Source organism: Rhinopithecus roxellana, chromosome 7, assembly GCF_007565055.1.
Source record: "Rhinopithecus roxellana isolate Shanxi Qingling chromosome 7, ASM756505v1, whole genome shotgun sequence".
Lineage (NCBI taxonomy): Eukaryota > Metazoa > Chordata > Mammalia > Primates > Cercopithecidae > Rhinopithecus > Rhinopithecus roxellana.
The window spans coordinates 47,767,564-47,786,819 of NC_044555.1; the positions used below are offsets into that span (position 1 = coordinate 47,767,564).

The 19,256-nt window shown below is 39.9% G+C and overlaps 1 pseudogene across 1 annotated transcript in view; it reads right to left on the minus strand.

Moving 5' to 3' along the window:
• The window catches only part of LOC104680859, a 29,244-nt pseudogene extending 21,424 nt beyond the window's left edge, over window positions 1-7,820 (minus strand). Inside the window, exon 1 of the transcript XR_750518.2 lies at window positions 7,771-7,820. The product of XR_750518.2 is annotated as an elongation factor 1-alpha 1 pseudogene (transcript). The remainder of the gene's footprint in view (window positions 1-7,770) is intronic.
• Between the last annotated feature and the right edge of the window lie 11,436 nt (window positions 7,821-19,256).

Sequence of the window (19,256 nt, forward strand, 5' to 3'; positions counted from 1 at the left end):
CAAGACAGGAAGTCAACAAAGAAACAATGAATTTAAACTATACCCTAGAACAAATTACTTAACAGTTATTTGCAGAACATTCTACCCAACAACCACAGAATATACATTCTATTCATCAGTGCATGGAACTTTCTCCAAGATAGATGATGCAGTAGCCACAAAACAAGTCTCAATAAATTTAAGTAAATTAAAATTACATCAAGCACTCTCTCACACCACAGTGGAATAAAAATGGATATCTAATACATAGAAGTTAAATAACGTGCTCCTGAATAATCATTGGGTCAACAATGAAATGAAGATGGAAATTTTAAAATTCTAGGAACTGAGCAATAATAGTGACACAACCTATGAAAACCCCTTGGATACAGCAAAGGCAGTGTTAAGAGGAAAGTTTATAGCCTTAAATGCCTACATCAAAAAGTCTGAAATAGCACAAATAGACAATCTAAGGTCACACCTCAAGGAACTAGAGAAACAAGAAGAAACCAAACCCAGACTCAGCAGAGAAAATGAAATAACCAAGATCAGAGCAGAACTAAATAAAATCGAAACCAAAAAATACAAAATTAAATAAAATAATAATCTGGTTATTTGACAAGATAAATAAAATTGATAGACCATTAGCAAGATTAACCAAGAAAAGACAAGAGAAGATTCAAATCAGCTCAATTAGAAAGGAAATGAGAGATATTACAACCGACATCACGGAAATACAAAAGATTACCCAAGGCTACTATGAACACCTTTGCATGAATGAACTACAAAACCTAGAGATGATGGATACATTTCTAGAAATATGCAACCCTCCTAACTTAAATCAGGAAACACTGAAAACCCTGAACAGAACAATAACAAGCAGCAAAATCGAAAAGGTAATAACAATTACCAACAAAATTCCAGGAGAACAGGTATTCACAGCTTAATTTAATCAGACATTTAAAGAACAACCATTATGGAAAACAGTATGGCAATTCCTCAAGGATCTAGAACTAGATGTACCATATGACCCAGCCATCCCACTACTGGGTATATACCCAAAGGATTATAAATTAGTCTACTACAAAGACACATGTACACGTATGTTTGTTGCGGCACTATTCACAATAGCAAAGACTTGGAATCAACCCAAATGTCCATCTGTGACAGACTGGATTAAGAAAATGTGGCACATATACACCATGGAATATTATGCAGCCATAAAAAAGGATGAGTTTGCGTCCTTTGTAGGGACATGGATGCAGCTGGAAACCATCATTCTTAGCAAACTATCACAAGAAGAGAAAACCAAACACCGCATGTTCTCACTCATAGGTGGGAACTGAACAATGAGATCACTTGGACTCGGGAAGGGGAACATCATGCACTGGGGCCTATCATGGGGGGGGAGGGGGGAGGAGGGAGGGATTGCATTGGGGAGTTATACATGATATAAATGATGAATTGATGGGTGTTGACGAGTTGATGGGTGCAGCACACCAACATGGCATAATTATACATATGTAACAAACCTGCACGTTATGCACATGTACCCTAGAACTTAAAGTATAATAAAAAAATAAAAAAAAATAAAGAACAATTGATACCAATCTTATTGATACTCTTTCACAAGATAGAGAAAGATAAAATTTTCCATACATCATTCTATAAAGCCAGTATTACCATAAGGGCAAAATCAGAGAAAGACATAACAAAAAATGAAATCTGAAGACCAATATAACTGATGAACAGAGCTGCAAAAATTATTGACAAAATACTAGCTAACCAAGTCCAAGAGAATATCAAAAAGATAATCCACCATGACCAAGTGGGTTTCATACCAGGAGTGCAGGAATGGTTTAACGTATTCAAGTCAATAAATGTGATATATCACATAAACAGAATTAAAAAACAAAAATCACATTATTATCTCAAAAAATTCAGAAAAGCATTTGACAAAATTCAGCATTGCTTTATGATTACAACCCTCAGCCAAATCAACATACAAAGGACATACCTCACCTATGACAAAGCTATCTCTGACAAACCACAGCCAACATAATACTGAATGGGGAAAAGTTGAAAGCATTCCCTCAGAGAACTGGAACAAGACAAGGATGCCCACTCTCACCACTTCTATTCAACATAGTACTGGAAGTCCTAGCTAGAGCAATCAGGCAAGAGAAAGAAAGCGCATCCAAATTGGTAAAAAAGAAGTCAAATTGTTGCTGTTTGCTAATTATATGATTGTATACCTAGAAAATACTAAATACTTCTTCAAAAAGCTCCTCCAACTGATAATTCAACAAACTGTCAGAATGCAAAATTAATGTACACAAATTAGTAGCTTTGCTATACACCAACAGTGACCAAACTGAGAATCAAATAAAGAACTCAACCACTTTTACAATACGTACAAAAAAAAAGAAAGAAAATACATAAGAATATACCTAACCAAGGATGTGAAAGAACCCTACAAGAAAAAAAAAAAAAAATAAAGAAAACACTGCTGAAAGAAATCATAGACAACACAAATGAATGGAAACACATCCCATGCTCGTGGATGGGTAGAATTAATAGTGTGAAAATGACCATACTGCAAAAAGCAATCTACAAATCCAATGCAACTCTCATCAAAATTACATCATCATTCTTCACAGAACTAGAAAAACAAAGTCCTAAAATGTATATGAAATAAACAAACCAAAAAAAAAAAAAAAAAAAAAAAAGCTTGCATAGCCAAACTAAATCTAAGCAAAATGAACAAATCTGGAGGCATCACATTACCTGACTTCAAACTATATTATAAGGCTATAATCACCAAAACAGCATGGTACAGGTATAAAAATAGGCATATATACCAATGGAACAGAGTATAGAACCCAGAAATAAACCCAAATACTTAGAGCCAACTGATCTTGGAGAGAGCAAACAAAACCATAAAGTGGGGAAAACACCCTATTAAACAAATTGTGCTGGGATAATCAGCAAACCACAGGTAGGAGAATAAAGCTGGATCCTCATTTCTCACTTTATAGAAAAATCAACTCAAGGTGGATCAAGGACTGAACTCTAAGACCTGAAACCATAAATATTCCAGAAGATAACATCAGAAAGATCTTTCTAGACATTGGCTCAGGCAATGATTTCATGACCAATAACCCAAAAGCAAATGCAACAAAAACAAAGATAAATAGGAGGGACTTAATTGAATGAAAGAGCTTCTGCACAGCAAAAGAAGCAGCATAGTAAAGAGACAACCTACAGAGTGGGAGATCTTGACAATCTACACATCTGCAAAGGACTAATATCCAGAATCTACAAGGAACTCAAACAAATCACCAAGAACAAAACAAACAATGCCATCAAAAGTGGGCTTAGGACATGAATAGACAATTCTCAAAAGAAAATATACAAATGCTCAATTAGAAAAAAAGTTCTCAGCATTGCTAATGATCAGGAAAATGCAAATCAAAACCACAAAGCGATACCACCTTACTCCTGTAAGAATGGCCATAATCCCAGGGCAATCAGACAGGAAAAATATATAAAGGATATTCAGTTAGGAAAAGAGGAAGTCAAATTGTCCCTGTTTGCACATGACATGATTGTATATTTAGAAAACCCCATCGTCTCAGTCCAACATCTCCTTAAGCGGATAAGCAACTTCAGCAAAGTCTCAGGTTACAAAATCCATGTGTAAAACTCACAAACATTCCTATACACCAATAACAGACAAACAGAGAGCCAAATCATGAGTGAACTCCCATTCACAATTGCTTCAAAGAGAATAAAATACCTGGGAATCCAACTTACAAGGGATGTGAAGGACCTCTTCAAGGAGAACTACAAACCACTACTCAACAAAATAAAAGAGGACACAAACAAATGGAAGAACATTCCATGCTCATGGACAGGAAGAATCAATATCGTGAAAATGGCCATACTACCCAAGGTGATTTATAGATTCAATGCCATCCCCATGAAGCTACCAATGACATTCTTCACAAAATTGGGAAAAACTACTTTAAAGTTCATATGGAACCAAAAAAGAGCCCGCATTGCCAAGAAAATCCTAAGCAAAAAGAACAAAGTTGGAGGCATCATGCTACCTGACTTGAAACTATACTACAATGTTACAGTAACCAAAACAGCATGGTACTGGTACCAACACAGAGATATAGACCTATGGAACAAAAGAAGGCCTCAGAAATAATACCACACAACTGCATCCATCTGATCTTTGACAAACCTGACAAAAACAAGAAATGGGGAAAGGATTCCCTATTTCATAAATGATGCTGGGAAAACTGGCCAGCCATATGTAGAAAGCTGAAACTGGATCCCTTCCTTACACTTCATACAAAAATTAATTCAAGATGGATTAAAGACTTAGATGTTAGACATAAAATCATAAAAACTTTAGATGAAAACCTAGGCAATACCATTCAGGACATAGGCATGGGCAAGGACTTCATGACTAAAACACCAAAAGCAATGACAACAAAAGCCACAATTGACAAATGGGATCTAATTAAACTAAAGAGCTTCTGCACAGCAAAAGAAACTACCATCAGAGTGAACAGGCAACCTACAGAATGGGAGAAAAATTTTACAATCTACCCATCTGACAAAAGACTAATATCCAGAATCTACAAAGAACTTAAACAAATTTACAAGAAAAAATCAAACAACCCCATCAAAAAGTGGGCAAAGTATATGAACAGACACTTCTCAAAAGAAGACATTTATGCAGCAAACAGATACATGAAAAAATGCTCATCATCACTGGCCATCAGAGAAATGCAAATCAAAACCACAATGAGATACCATCTCACACCAGTTAGAATGGCGATCATTAAAAAGCCAAGAAACAACAGGTGCTGGAGAGGATGTGGAGAAATAGGAAAACTTTTACAATGTTGGTGGGACTGTAAACTAGTTCAACCATTTTGGAAGACAGTGTGGCGATTCCTCAAGGATCTAGAACTAGAAATACCATTTGACCCAGCCATCCCACTACTGGGTATATACCCAAAGGATTATAAATCATGCTGCTATAAAGACATATGTACACGTATATTTATTGTGGCAATATTCACAATAGCAAAGACTTGGAACCAACACAAATGTCCATCAATGAGAGGCTGGATTAAGAAAATGTGGCACATATACACCATGGAATACTATGCAGCCATAAAAAAGGATGAGTTCGTGTCCTTTGTAGTGACATGGATGAAGCTGGAAACCATCATTCTGACCAAACTATCACAAGGACAGAAAACCAAACACCACATGTTCTCACTCCTAGGTGGGAATTGAACAATGAGAATACTTGGACGCAGGATGGGGAGCATTACACACTGGGGCCTGTCGTGGGGTGGAGGGTGGGGGAAGGGATAGCATTAGGAGATATACCTAATGTAAATGGCAAGTTAATGGGTGCAGCACACCAACATGACACATGTATACATATGTAACAAACCCGCACGTTGTGTACATGTACTCTAGAACTTAAAGTATAATAAAAAATAAAATAAAATAAAAATAAAATAATAAAAAAAGAATGGCCATAATAAAAAAACAGTAGACGTTGGCGTGGATGCGGTGATAGGGAACACTTTCACACTGATGTTGGGAATGCAAACTGCTACATCCACTATTGAAAACAGTTTGGCAATTCCTTAAAGAACAAAAAGTAGATCTGCCATTTGATCTAGCAATTCCACTACTGGGCATCTACCTAGAGGAAAATAAGTCATTATACAAAAAAGAAACTTGCACATATATGTGTATAGCAGCACAATTTGCAATTTCAAAAATATGGAACCAGCCCATTAGTCAACAAATGGATAAAGAAATTGTGAGATATATATATATATATATCCCCAAAAAGCCCATCCAAGAATCAGCAGCCTCAAAGATTGAAACTAGACAAACTCACGAAGATGAGAAAGAATCAACAACAACAAAAAAGCTGAAACCCAAAAAGCTAGAGTGCCTCATCTCCAAGTAATCACAACGTCTCTCCAGCAAGGGTGCAGTACAGGATGGAAAATGAGATGAATGAATTAACAGAAGCAGGCTTCAGAAGGTGGGTAATAAAACACTACACCAAGCTAAAGGAGCGTGTTCCAACCCAATGCAAAGAAGCTAAGAACCTTGATAAAAAGAGTAGCTGCTATCTAGAATACATATTTTAGTATTCTATTCTTTATATATGAATATATATAAAGAAATTGTAATATATAAAAATATATATAAAGAAATTGTAATATATATAAATATATATATAATGGAATAGTACTCAGCCATAACAAACACACACACACACACACACACACACAAACACAAATTAATGGCATTTGCACCAACCTGGATGGAACTGGAGGCTATTATTCTAAGTGAAGTAAGTCAGGAATGAAAAACCAAACATCGTATGTTCTAACTCATAAGTGGGAGCTAAGCTATGAGAATGCAAAGGCATAAGAATAATACAATGCACTTAGGGGACTCGGGGGAAAAGGTAGGAAGGGGGTGAGGGATAAAGGACTACAACTTGTGTTTAGTGTATACTGCTTTGATGATGGGTGCTTCGAAATCTCACAAAGCACCACGAACTAACTTATTCATGTAACCAAATGCCACCTGTTTCTCAAAAACCTTTGGAAATAAAAATTTAAAAGATAAATAAATTAATTAATTTCTAAGATGCTAGGCAATAACATAATCACAAGGCAGACTGATCACTTTCCTGTGCACTGGTAACGTGATTGCACTTAAACAGAAAGAAAAAGGATCCCTTTTTTTCAAGAAAGAAGCAAATACTTGTTCCTGCCTACTGGCTATTTTATTTGAGAAAGAGTGTTGAAGTTACTGCTGAGAATAAGGGGGCAAGTTTAGTGTAATAAGTATGAAAACTATGAAAAGATCATCACATAACTTTTGTGGATGAGGAGTATAAAACCTTTCAGAGGAAAATTAGAAGAACAGAGACAACTTTGAAGGCATTGCTGTTTCCTTTACCTCCTTTATTGGAAATAAGAGGCAGAGAAGTTAACTGAGATTCCTCAGGAAATACATTTAGAAATAAAATTAGAACTGCTAGAATTACAAACACTGTTATATGTCATTATTACAAAGTCAGTCATCTTACAGATTTGCAATGATTCTACATGAGAAAAGAAAGGAGCCTTAAGACTGTAGAGTAGGTGACTTAATCTAAGGAGACTAGAAATAAATGGGAAAAGTACGGTAAAATAGAATATTGTTTAATTAAGAAAGGCAACTCTCAACTATCCCTTGTGTGTATTCACTAGTCTACTCATGAAAATCTGTAGGCAGGAAGGCAAGGAATAGGACTTCGAAATGACACAGCCTTCCTGCATGTGAGGAACTCTGTTTAACTTCATCAAATCAGATGGCAATGTGCTGATTATTCATGCTTTACACCAACATCCTGAAGAAAAACTGAGGAAGAAATTTCTGAGGATCTTATAAAGCAGCATATAGATTCCACAGGGTCTCCATAATTATTCTCAAAGAAATGGAGCACCGAGACCCATGTGAATTTTAGGGTTTCCTAAGGGGAAAAACATTTTGGGTCTCTATCATGGATGAATCCACTAAATATCAAAGTTTTGGACAAATTTTAAAAGTTCATTTCTTCCTATATCATACCTTACAATGATACTCCCTGTTCTATAGTACCTAAATTTTTTCTTTAATGGCATTAAGTGACCTTAGCAAGGATGCTTCTAGATGCTACAGAAAGGTTCTTAGACTATCAACCCATGTCGAACTGAGCAAGCAACAACGGTAGAACCATAGCGAATCTCCATCTCTACCACCAACTTAATACACTCTTTTTGTGCCTGGCCTCCCTTTTTTTCTGAAAGAAGACATTTCACAGCCAGGTGCCAAGAAGCTACACCTTTAGGATGCAGTCTCTTCATTGCTTTCTTTATAGAATCTGCCCTTTCCCCATCAAAGTGGCAACCACAATGAGAATATTTATTAAATTCCTTGTAGGAAAATGATTATCAGACATTAGCATGAACCAAAGTCACCTGAAGGACTTGTTAGAATACAAATTGCTGAGAAATTAGCTTATTTGCGTTGGGTTAGAACATGATCCTTTAGCTCGGGGTAGTTTTTTAGTACCCGTCTTCTGAAGCCTACTTCTGCAAAGTAGGCTTCTTAGAGTTTCTGATATAAAAGGTTGGAGATGGAGCCATAAAATTTGCATTTTTAACAAGTTCCCAGGTGATAATGATGTTGCAGGCCTGGAAACCATACTTTGAGAACCATTGGCACATATATACGGAAGACAGTGAGTTAAAGATAACACAGGGCCAGGCGCAGCGGCTCATGCCTGTAATCCCAGCACTTTGGGAGGCCGAGGCAGGTGGATCACCTGAGGTCAGGAGTTCAAGACCAGCCTGGCCAGCATGGCAAATGCCTGTCTCTACTAAAAAATACAAAAATTAGCCAGGCCCAGTGGCAGGCGCCTGTAATCCCAGCTACTCGGGAGGCTGAGGTAAGGATAATTGCTTGAACCAGGGAGGCAGAAGTTGCAGTGAGCCAAAATCATGCCACTGCACTGCAGCCTGGGTGACACAGTGAGAATCCATCTCGGGGGAAAAAAAAGAAAGATAACACAGAAGGAAATGCTGGGGTAATTAATGTAGTGGAAACAAGAGTAAGATAAATCAAGGGCCTTGCTTGAGAGAATTGGGAAAAAAAAGTAGCAATCTTTTATTTACACAATGTGTGTGTGTGTGTGTGTGTGTGTGTGTGTGTGTGTGTGTGTGTGTGTGTGATGGAGTCTTACACTGTCACCCAGGCTGGAGTGCAGTGGCGTGATCTCGGCTTACCGCAACCTCCACCTCCCAGGTTCAAGTGATTCTCCTGCCTCAGCCTCCTGAGTAGCTGGGATTATAGGTGCCCGCCACCACGCCCAGCTAATTTTTTGTATTTTTAGTAGAGACGGCATTTCACCATGTTGGCCGGGCTGGTCTCGAATGCCTGACCTTGTGATTCACCCACCTCAGCCTCCCAAACTTCTGGGATTACAGGTGTGAGCCACCTCATCCGGTTGTATTGAGGAGCTTTTTTATAAACAAAACAGAGAAATGTGAGGAATAAGTAGAGGAAGACTTTCTTGTTTAGAAAGGAAAAATAAGTCTTCCTGTATGCTTTGGAGGTGGTATATAAGAGAAAGAGAAAGAAAAGGGATAGAATGGAATATAGTGCAAAAATGGATTTCTGACTTTTGCTGGAGAATTAATTTATAATAGCATGTGAGGTGGGAGAATATATGGGTGTATATCTCATATGTTTGTAGACACAGTGATAGGAGTATGTGTGATATTCACTTTTAATTGTATCTGTATTCTTAGTATAGTAGGAGATAAGGTCGTCAATTGAGAATAAAAACAAAAAGGATGTTAAAGCTTCCAGGACAGAAATTTATTGGGGCGGGGTCAAAAGAAATTTATTGGGTGGGGCCCAAGATGGCTGACTAGAAACAGCAGCGATCAAAGTCTCCCATCGCAAAGAACCATAATTAGCATATGAATCCTTCACCAGCAACCAAGATATCCAGGTTCTCTCGCCAGAACTGATTAAGCGGCTGGCGTGATCCATGGAGAGGAAGAAAGAGCAGAGTCCTGTGGTGGCCAACTGAGAGCAACATGAGGCATAGGAGCTCCCACACCCAAGCCAAGAGTGGTGGTGAGTGTGCCACCCAGCCAGGGAAACCATGCTTTTTCCACAGAACTGTGCAACCCACGGATCAGAAGATCCCGCTCGCAAACCCACACCACCAGGACCGAGGGCCCCAGATTCTCAAGCACCTCTCAGCTAGAATTTGCTTAAGCATGCTGAGTTCCTGAGGGGAAGGGCTACCAGCAGCACAGCTGCAACTGCCTGCTGTCTAAGCCCTTTGAGCTCCTTGCGGAGGGGCAGGAGCCAATAATGGGACTCACAATTGCCTAAAACACTAAGCTCCCTGGGCAGCGGAAGGGTGCCATCCATCTCTATAGCTCCAGGCCATGCTTTTTCCCTGCTGGAGCTGGGGAAGCTGGACGGCTTGGTCCCAAGAAGTGTCCCTCACAGCCCAACACACTAACAGTGACAGACTGCGACCAGAGCGCGTCTTCAGGTCTGAAACTGACTCATCCTTTCTCACTGAGTGGGGCTTCCCTGCAGGAACTCCAACTCTAGCCGCAGGCTCAGGGACAGAAGCCAGATCTCCCTGGGCCTGAGCCCTTAGTGTGAGGGGTCGCCACAGTCTCTGCAGACCAGCAGACTTAGCCTTTCCTCCAAATAGTTCTGAGGAATCCGGGAAGCCCAGACGAGTAGGTTTCACCTCAGTGAAGCACACCCCCTTCATCAAGGGACAGTCAAAGTGCTTCATTAAAAGGGTCCTATTCCCCACGACATCCAACTGGGTGAGACCCTCCAACAGGAGTTGTCAGAAACCCTATACAGGAGTGATCCTACTGGCATCAGTTTGGTGCCCCTTGACATTAGAGATTTCAGAAGAAAGAGCAACCACCCATCTTTGCTGTTCTCCAGCCTCCTTGAGTGACATCTCCAGGTGCTGGAGCGAACCAGATGAATAGGGCCTGAAGTGAACATCCAACAAACCACAGCAGCCCTACAGAAGAGACACCTGATGATTGAAATAAAAACAAACAGAAAGTAACAAAAGAATCAACAACAAAAAAAGTCCCTACAAAAACCTTATCCAAGGGTCAACAGCCTCAAAATTGAAACTAGACAAACACACAAAGATGAGAAAGAATCAACAAAAAAATGCTGAAAACCAAAAAGGCTATAGTGACTCTTTTCCAAATGATCACAAGGTCTCCCAGCAAGGGCACAAAACTGGATGGAAAGCGAGATGAATGAATTGGCAGAAGTAGGCTTCAGAAGATGGATAATAAAAAACTATGTTGTGAACGGGGGCGGAGCAAGATGGCCGAATAGGAACAACTCCAGTCTCCAACTCCCAGCGCGAGCGACACAGAAGACCGGTGATTTCTGCATTTTCAACTGAGGTACTGGGGTCATCTCACTAGGGAGTGCCGGACAATCGGTGCTGGTCAGCTGCTGCAGCCTGACCAGCGAGAGCTGAAGCAGGGCGAGGCATCGCCTCACCTGGAAGCGCAAGGGGGAAGGGGATCCGTTTTCCTAGCCAGGGGAACTGAGACACACAACACCTGGAAAATCGGGTAACTCCCACCCCAATACTGCGCTGTAAGCATACAGGCATTCCAGGAGAATATATCCCACACCTGGCCGGGAGGGTCCCACGCCCACGAAGCCTCCCTCACTGCTAACACAGCAGTCTGCCGCGATCTATCCGCAAGGCAGCAGCGAGGCTGGGGGAGGGGCGCCCGCCATTGCTGAGGCTTAAGTAGGTAAACAAAGCCGCTGGGAAGCTCGAACTGGGTGGAGCTCACAGCAGCTCAAGGAAGCCTGCCTGTCTCTGTAGTCTCCACCTCTGGGGACAGCGCACAGCTGAAGACCAACAGGGGAAGTAGCGGGAGCCGGTGCAGACGCGAACGACTCTGTCTGACAGCTTTGGGGAGAGCCGCGGATCTCCCAGCGCGGAGGTTGAGATCTGAGAACGGACAGACTGCCTGCTCAGGTGTGTCCCTGACCCCTGAGTAGCCTAGCTGGGAGAAATCCCCCACTAGGGGCAGTCTGACACCCCACACCTCACAGGGTGGAGTACACCCCTGAGAGGACACTTCCAAAGGAAGAATCAGACAGGTACACTCGCTGTTCAGCAATATTCTATCTTCGGCAACCTCTGCTGCTGATACCCAGGCAAACAGGGTCTGGAGTGGACCTTAAGCAATCTCCAACAGACCAACAGAGAGTCCTTCTGACTGTCAGAAGGAAAACTATCAAACAGGAAGGACACCTATACCAAAACCCCATCAGTTCGTCACCACCATCAAAGACCAGAGACAGATAAAACCACAAAGATGGGGAAGAAGCAGGGCAGAAAAGCTGGAAATTCAAAAAATAAGAGCGCATCTCCCCCTGCAAAGGAGCGCAGCCCATCACCAGCAACGGATCAAAGCTGGTCAGAGAATGACTTGGACGAGAGGAGAGAAGAAGGCTTCAGTCCATCAAACTTATCAGAGCTAAAGGAGGAATTACGTACCCAGCGCAAAGAAACTAAAAATCTTGAAAAAAGAGTGGAAGAATTGACAGCTAGACTCATTAATGCAGAGAAGATCATAAACGAAATGACAGAGATGAAAACCATGACACGAGAAATACGTGACAAATGCACAAGCTTCAGTAACCGACTCGATCAACTGGAAGAAAGAGTATCAGCGATTGAAGATCAAATGAATGAAATGAAGCGAGAAGAGAAACCAAAAGAAAAAAGAAGAAAAAGAAATGAGCAAAGCCTGCAAGAAGTATGGGATTACGTAAAAAGACCAAATCTACGTCTGATTGGGGTGCCTGAAAGTGAGGGGGAAAATGGAACCAAGTTGGAAAACACTCTTCAGGATATCATCCAGGAGAACTTCCCCAACCTAGTAGGGCAGGCCAACATTCAAATTCAGGAAATACAGAGAACGCCACAAAGATACTCCTCCAGAAGAGCAACTCCAAGACACATAATTGCCAGATTCACCAAAGTTGAAATGAAGGAAAAAATCTTAAGGGCAGCCAGAGAGAAAGGTCGGGTCACCCACAAAGGGAAGCCCATCAGACTAACAGCAGATCTCTCGGCAGAAACTCTACAAGCCAGAAGAGAGTGGGGGCCAATATTCAACGTTCTTAAAGAAAAGAATTTTCAACCCAGAATTTCATATCCAGCCAAACTAAGTTTCATAAGTGAAGGAGAAATAAAATCCTTTACAGATAAGCAAATGCTTAGAGATTTTGTCACCACCAGGCCTGCCTTACAAGAGACCCTGAAGGAAGCCCTAAACATGGAAAGGAACAACCGGTACCAGCCATCGCAAAAACTTGGCAAAATGTAAAGACCATCGAGGCTAGGAAGAAACTGCATCAACTAACGAGCAAAATAACCAGTTAATATCATAATGGCAGGATCAAGTTCACACATAACAATATTAACCTTAAATGTTAATGGACTAAATGCTCCAATTAAAAGACACAGACTGGCAAACTGGATAAAGAGTCAAGACCCATCAGTCTGCTGTATTCAGGAGACCCATCTCACATGCAGAGACATACATAGGCTCAAAATAAAGGGATGGAGGAAGATCTACCAAGCAAATGGAGAACAAAAAAAAGCAGGGGTTGCAATCCTAGTCTCTGATAAAACAGACTTTAAACCATCAAAGATCAAAAGAGACAAAGAAGGCCATTACATAATGGTAAAGGGATCAATTCAACAGGAAGAGCTAACTCTCCTAAATATATATGCACCCAATACAGGAGCACCCAGATTCATAAAGCAAGTCCTTAGAGACTTACAAAGAGACTTAGACTCCCATACAATAATAATGGGAGACTTCAACACTCCGCTGTCAACATTAGACAGATCAACGAGACAGAAAGTTAACAAGGATATCCAGGAATTGAACTCATCTCTGCACCAAGCGGACCTAATAGACATCTATAGAACTCTCCACCCCAAATCAACAGAATATACATTCTTCTCAGCACCACATCGCACTTATTCCAAAATTGACCACATAATTGGAAGTAAAGTACTCCTCAGCAAATGTAAAAGAACAGAAATTATAACAAACTGTCTCTCAGACCACAGTGCAATCAAACTAGAACTCAGGACTAAGAAACTCAATCAAAACCGCTCAACTACATGGAAACTGAACAACCTGCTCCTGAATGACTACTGGGTACATAACGAAATGAAAGCGGAAATAAAGATGTTCTTTGAAACCAATGAGAACAAAGATACAACATACCAGAATCTCTGGGACACATTTAAAGCAGTGTGTAGAGGGAAATTTATAGCACTAAATGCCCACAAGAGAAAGCAGGAAAGATCTAAAATTGACACTCTAACATCACAATTAAAAGAACTAGAGAGGCAAGAGCAATCACATTCAAAAGCTAGCAGAAGGCAAGAAATAACTAAGATCAGAGCAGAACTGAAGGAGATAGAGACACAAAAAACCCTCCAAAAAATCAATGAATCCAGGAGTTGGTTTTTTGAAAGATCAACAAAATTGACAGACCGCTAGCAAGGCTAATAAAGAAAAAAAGAGAGAGGAATCAAATAGATGCAATAAAAAATGATAAAGGGGATATCACCACTGACCCCACAGAATACAAACTACCATCAGAGAATACTATAAACGCCTCTACGCAAATCAACTAGAAAATCTAGAAGAAATGGATAATTTCCTGGACACTTACACTCTCCCAAGGCTAAACCAGGAAGAAGTTGAATCCCTGAATAGACCAATAGCAGGCTCTGAAATTGAGGCAACAATTAATAGCCTACCCACCAAAAAAAGTCCAGGACCAGATGGATTCACAGCTGAATTCTACCAGAGGTACAAGGAGGAGCTGGTACCATTCCTTCTGAAACTATTCCAATCAATAGAAAAAGAGGGAATCCTCCCTAACTCATTTTATGAGGCCAACATCATCCTCATACCAAAGCCTGGCAGAGACACAACAAAAAAAGAGAATTTTAGACCAATATCCCTGATGAACATTGATGCAAAAATCCTCAATAAAATACTGGCAAACCGGATTCAGCAGCACATCAAAAAGCTTATCCACCATGATCAAGTGGGCTTCATCCCTGGGATGCAAGGCTGGTTCAACATTCGCAAATCAATAAACGTAATCCAGCATATAAACAGAACCAAAGACAAGAACCACATGATTGTCTCAATAGATGCAGAAAAGGCTTTTGACAAAATTCAACAGCCCTTCATGCTAAAAACGCTCAATAAATTCGGTATTGATGGAACGTACCTCAAAATAATAAGAGCTATTTATGACAAACCCACAGCTAATATCATACTGAATGGGCAAAAACTGGAAAAATTCCCTTTGAAAACTGGCACAAGACAGGGATGCCCTCTCTCACCACTCCTATTCAACATAGTGTTGGAAGTTCTGGCTAGGGCAATCAGGCAAGAGAAAGAAATCAAGGGTATCCAGTTAGGAAAAGAAGAAGTCAAATTGTCCCTGTTTGCAGATGACATGATTGTATATTTAGAAAACCCCATCGTCTCAGCCCAAAATCTCCTTAAGCTGATAAGCAACTTCAGCAAAGTCTCAGGATACAAAATTAATGTGCAAAAATCACAAGCATTCTTATACACCAGCAACAGACAAGCAGAGAGCCAAATCAGGAATGAACTTCCATTCACAATTGCCTCAAAGAGAATAAAATACCTAGGAATCCAGCTTACAAGGGATGTAAAGGACCTCTTCAAGGAGAACTACAAACCACTGCTCAGTGAAATCAAAGAGGACACAAACAAATGGAAGAACATACCATGCTCATGGATAGGAAGAATCAATATCGTGAAATGGCCATACTCCCCAAGGTTATTTATAGATTCAATGCCATCCCCATCAAGCTACCAATGAGTTTCTTCACAGAATTGGAAAAAACTGCTTTAAAGTTCATATGGAACCAAAAAAGAGCCCGCATTGCCAAGACAATCCTAAGTCAAAAGGACAAAGCTGGAGGCGTCACGCTACCTGACTTCAAACTATACTACAAGGCTACAGTAACCAAAACAGCATGGTACTGGTACCAAAACAGAGATATAGACCAATGGAACAGAACAGAGTCCTCAGAAATAATACCGCACATCTACAGCCATCTGATCTTTGACAAACCTGAGAGAAACAAGAAATGGGGAAAGGATTCCCTATTTAATAAATGGTGCTGGGAAAATTGGCTAGCCATAAGTAGAAAGCTGAAACTGGATCCTTTCCTTACCCCTTATACGAAGATTAATTCAAGATGGATTAGAGACTTAAATGTTAGACCTAATACCATAAAAACCCTAGAAGAAAATCTAGGTAGTACCATTCAGGACATAGGCATGGGCAAGGACTTCATGTCTAAAACACCAAAAGCAACGGCAGCAAAAGCCAAAATTGACAAATGGGATCTAATTAAACTAAAGAGCTTTTGCACAGCAAAAGAAACTACCATCAGAGTGAACAGGCAACCTACAGAATGGGAGAAAATTTTTGCAACCTACTCATCTGACAAAGGGCTAATATCCAGAATCTACAAAGAACTCAAACAAATATACGAGAAAAAAACAAACAACCCCATCAAAAAGTGGGGAAAGGATATGAACAGACATTTCTCAAAAGAAGATATTCATACAGCCAACAGACACATGAAAAAATGCTCATCATCACTGGCCATCAGAGAAATGCAAATCAAAACCACAATGAGATACCATCTCACACCAGTTAGAATGGCAATCATTAAGAAGTCAGGAAACAACAGGTGTTGGAGAGGATGTGGAGAAATAGGAACACTTTTACACTGTTGGTGGGATTGTAAACTAGTTCAACCATTATGGAAAACAGTATGGCAATTCCTCAAGGATCTAGAACTAGATGTACCATATGACCCAGCCATCCCACTACTGGGTATATACCCAAAGGATTATAAATTAGTCTACTACAAAGACACATGCACACGTATGTTTATTGCGGCACTATTCACAATAGCAAAGACTTGGAATCAACCCAAATGTCCATCTGTGACAGACTGGATTAAGAAAATGTGGCACATATACACCATGGAATACTATGCAGCCATAAAAAAGGATGAGTTTGCGTCCTTTGTAGGGACATGGATGCAGCTGGAAACCATCATTCTTAGCAAACTATCACAAGAAGAGAAAACCAAACACCGCATGTTCTCACTCATAGGTGGGAACTGAACAATGAGATCACTTGGACTCGGGAAGGGGAACATCACACACTGGGGTCTATCATGGGGAGGGGGGAGGAGGGAGGGATTGCATTGGGGAGTTATACATGATATAAATGATGAATTGATGGGTGCTGACGAGTTGATGGGTGCAGCACACCAACATGGCATAAGTATACATATGTAACAAACCTGCACGTTATGCACATGTACCCTAGAACTTAAAGTATAATAAAAAAAAAAAAAAAAAAAAAGAAAAAAAAAAAAAAAAAAAAAAAAAAAAAAAAAAAAACTATGTTGAGCTAAAGAGCATGTTCTAATCCAATGCGAAGAAGCCAAGAACCTTGATAAAAAGTTAGAGGAGCTGCTAACTAGAATAATCAGTTTAGAGAGAAACAAGTGACCTGATGGAGTTGAAAAACAGCAGGAGAACTTCATGAAGTATACAGAAGTATCAGTAGATGAATAGACCAAGTGGAAGAAAGGATATCAGAGTTTGAAGACCATCTTGCTGAAATAAGGCATGCAGACAAGATTAGAGAAAAAAAAATGAAAGGGAACAAACAAAGCCTCCAGGAAATATGGAACTTTGTAAAAAGACTAAACCTACGATTGATTGGAGTACCTGAAGGAGATGGGGAGAATGGAAACAAACTGCAAAACACACTTCAGGATATTATCCAAGAGAACTTCCCCAACCTAGCAAGAAAGGCCAACATTCAAATTCAAGAAATACAGAGAACACAACTAAGATAATCCTCAAGAAGATTACTCCCAAGACACATAATCACCAGATTTTCCAAGATTGAAATGAAGGAAAACATGTTAAGTGCAACCAGAGAGAAAGGCAAAGTAACCTACAAAGGGAAGCCCATCGGACTAAGAATGGAGCTTCAGCGGAAACTCTACAAGCCAGAAGAGAGTGGGAGCCAGCCAATATTCAATATTCTTAAAGAAAATAATTTTCAACCCAGGATTTTATATCCAGCCAAACTAAGCTTCATAAGTGAAGGAAAAATAAAATCCTTTCCAGACAAGCAAATGCTGAAAGATTTTGTTACCACCAGGCCTCCCTCGCAAGAGCTTCTGAAGGGAGCACTAAATATGCACCTAAAGTAGAAGAGAAAAATATTTAAATGTGAGTATTGAGCCTTTTTTTTAAAAAAAATCAACTTTTATTTTAGATTCAAGGCATACATGTGAAGGTTTTTTACATGGGTATGTAGTGTGGTGCTGAAGTTTGGGGTACAATTGATCTCATTACCCAGGTAGTAATCAGAGTACCCAGTAGGTAGTTTTTCAACCCTTAACACCTAGTAATCTCCATTGTTTATTGATACCATCTTTATGTCCTTGTGTACCCAAAGTTTAACTCCCACATATAAGAGATAACATGCAGTATTTGGTTTTCTATTTTTTCATTAATTTGCTGAGTATAATGGCCTCTAGCTGCATCCATGTTGCTGCAAATAATATAATTTTATTCATTTTTATGGCTGCATAGTATGCCATAGTATGTACTACATATTCTTTATTGAATCCAGCATTGTTTAGTACCTAGGTTGATTCCACATATTTGCTATTGTGAATTGTGCTCTGATGAACACATACATGCATGTATTATTACTATTATTATTGTTTTTTTACTTTAAGTTCTGGGATACATGTGCAGAATGTCCTGGTTTATTACATAGATATACAGATGCCATGTTGGCTTGCTGCACCTTATCAACCCCTCATCTAGATTTTAAGCCCCACATGCATTAGGTATTTGTCCTAATGACCTCCCTCACCTTGCCACCACCCCCTGGAAGGCCCAGTGTGTGATGTTCCCCTCTCTATGTCCATGTGTTCTCATTGTTTAACTCCCATGTATGAGTGAGAATATGCAGTCTTTGATTTTCTGTTCCTGTGTTAGTTTGCTGAGAATAATGGTTTCCAGCTTCATCCATGTCCCTGCAAAGGGCATGAACTCATTCTTTTTCATGGCTGCATAGTATTCCATGAAATATATGTGCCACGTTTTCTCTATCTAGTCTATCATGGATGGGCATTTGTGTTGGTTCCAAATCTTTGCTATTGTAAATAGTGCTGCAATAAACATATGTGTGCATGTGTCTTTATAGTAGAATGATTTATAATCCTTTGGGTATATACCCAGTAATGGGATTGCTTGGTCAAATGGTATTTCTGGTTCTAGATCTTTGAGGAATCACCACACTGTCTTCCACAATGGTTAAACTAATTTACACTCCCACCAACAGTCTAAAAGCATTTCTATATCTCCACATCCTCTCCAGCATCTGTTGTTTCCTGACTTTTTAATGATCACCATTCTAACTGGTGTGAGATGGTATCTCATTGTGGTTTTGATTTGCAT